Genomic DNA, 2,925 nt, shown 5'->3' on the forward strand with positions numbered 1-2,925 from the left:
GACCTATCAGGGGGGACACCCTGTAGTGAACGGAACACATCTGGGAACTCAGACACCAACGGGTCCTCAGTTAGATCTTTCTGATCATCAGACCTGCCGTGCTCCATAGTGGTAATTGTGGTCAAATATGCTTCACAACCCCGTCTAAGCATCCGTTCTGCTCGGATTGCTGACACCACTACTCTATCCAGAGCCGGACTCATATTCAGACTTTGGTACTGGATCGGGTGAGGTCCAGTCTCCAACCGTACACATCCTCTGTGGCAGTCGAGAGTGGCCCGATACTTTCCCAACCAATCCATGCCTAGGATCACATCGTGATTCTGTAGGCGCAACACAATCAGATCTACAGGCAGATTTTTCTCCTGGATCATTACCGGGATATTAGTCATGAGCCCTAATGAGTGCATGATTTGCCCACCGGCCGCCCTCACTAGTCTCGAATTATCCCCAGAACAGAGGCAGAACAGACCCTTTCCGACCAGTTCCGGACTCACAAAACTATGTGTAGCCCCTGTGTCGAAAAGTACGTGGGTTTCAACACCACCAATCATGAGGGTCCCTATAAGAGACCCACATCAGAATCCCCTAGCCACTCTAGGTTCCAGACCAAGCATTCTATTGAATGTAAACAGATAAATTCAGAAATTACCAGAGATCGAATCAAACGATCCAGAAGCGCCGTCGTCTCGGGACAGCTCATACACCCTTGGTGTTGTGGTCGGCCTGCTCTGGGTCGACTTTCCCGTGTCTCCACGACCCTTCCCTTGTCCTCCTTGCCGCTTAGGACATTCACTTTGGAAGTGTCCGCTTTGGCCGCAATGGAAACAAGTCCGAGAGCCGCTGCCACTGGATTGGCCCTGAGTCCGGCTTGGTCGAGTGCAATCTCGGATGGAATGATCCAAGCTGCCACATCTCACACAAGCTCCCATGGCTTTCCAGCATTCACCTGGATGGTTCTTACCACACTTGGGACATTCAGGTCGTCCACTAGAGGCCTTGCCTCCGTCAACCTGGTCCCACTTCCTCTTTCGGTCGTTAGTCTTACCCGTCGGGACAGACTGCGACTTTGTCTTAAGCTTGGCTTCTTCGGCCAAGTTAGACTCCAAAAGAGCTACACGTTCAACCAGCTCTCCGACGGTGCTGAAGGTGCGGATCGAACAGTGGGTTCTCAGCTCCGGCCTTAAGCCTCGAATGAACCGACGAACCTGGACTGTCTCGTCCTCAAGTTCCCTTCCAACAAACCGTCGGAGCCGGTTGAACTCCTCTTCGTACTCACGTACGGCCCTGCGGCCTTGGGTAAGGTCTAGGAATCTACCTTCCAGACGGTCCCAAGCCTCTGCAGGAAAGTATTTGCGGTTGAATTCATCTTCGAAATCCGCAAAACTCTGGAGACTTCCATTGGTGCGCTTGTTCACAGCCAGCCACCAATTATGCGCGTCCCCTTCCAGGAAGTGAACCGCAATGTCTCTCTTGTAATCCTCGGGACAACGAGTTGAGCTGAAGTTTCGGACTAGCCTACTCCTCCACTCGTCTGCCTCAATAGGATCGGTGCTTCCTGAGAAATGCTTCGTCCCTAGACGGGAGATGTGCTGAAGCAAACTCAGATAGTCCACCTTTTTCCCGGTCCTTTCTGGTGGATCAATCTCGATCACCTCGACCGTTTCCACAACTGGACCATTGGTGTTGGGGGCGGTCGTAGCCACAGGCGTAGCTTGGCCAACCGAGGAGTTCACTAATGGCGTGAACAGTTGGGCCATAGCCGCCACCTGAGTCCCCATTACCTTCATGGCCTCTAACAAGTCCTCTTTGGACAGTGTTGCGGTTACATTGGCCGTACCATCGGCCACTTTCTCACGCTGGCCACCATCACGGTTAGCGTTCGAGGATTCCACTTCCTCATCACTCTCCTGATGTTCCTGACCATCCCGTTGCGTCCCCGTAAGGTTAGCCTGATCAGTTGGCAACACATCTTCAGCGTTAGCCGCGGCCGGATCGGTTTGCAAACCGGACAGATTAGTTCCGTCCACGGCCACTTGGCTAGACTGACCGGCCATTCTCTTACTTCTTCGGGACTTTCCCGATTTGCTTTTTCCAGCCTAAGGATTCAGACAATGTTAGTACAAAACACACTAACATAAACAGAACAAAACAATCCCTAGACTAAGCAATCAAACCTCACCGTGAGACCTAATCAGCTGGCTGCGTGTGTGTGTGTGGACTACATAACCCAACTATCCTAGAATCAAGCATGCTCTGATACCAACTTGTAAGACCCGTTCCTGGTCTCTCGACCCAACTGGATACGAATGCTTACTTATTAATTTCTTTGCTTGTCTGATTCATTCTAAGTCTTTTCTTTACTAAGTCATATTCGAATATGAGGTTCATAAACAAAGGAATAGATTGCACAGCGGAATAACAATGTATAAACTTTGTATTACTTAGAAACATGAGATTCAATACACAACTTCTTAACAGTCTCACAGCCTCTCACTGACCGAGCCTTCACGGCTCCTTGGCTTGACCAGAACCATCCTTAGTTCCTGAAACCACAACCAGATAAGCATTAATCATAACCGAGAATAGAACGGATTGATTCTACAATGCTTGGCTTGGTTCCTAGAACTTAGATAAACCTCAGTCAACATAATCATAAAAGTATGAACCTACCTACCGTATCCTAAGTCATTCAACCAACCACCCCTTGACTTAGAATCAGATAGATAGTCCAGAATAGATAAACAGAACACACGAACAGATCCGGATCGTCCCCAAAGACCAATCCGTCTAACCGGATAGAATCTAGGTGCGACCGGCCAATGGAGTCCGGCTCAATGGCCCAACGGACTCCCTTACCTGATCCGGCCTTAGGCCTGGATCCAATCGGCCGAGTAAGCCTCAAGCCTAATCCGGAAGGCTTAG

Source organism: Brassica napus, unplaced genomic scaffold (genome assembly GCF_020379485.1).
Source record: "Brassica napus cultivar Da-Ae unplaced genomic scaffold, Da-Ae ScsIHWf_621;HRSCAF=917, whole genome shotgun sequence".
Lineage (NCBI taxonomy): Eukaryota > Viridiplantae > Streptophyta > Magnoliopsida > Brassicales > Brassicaceae > Brassica > Brassica napus.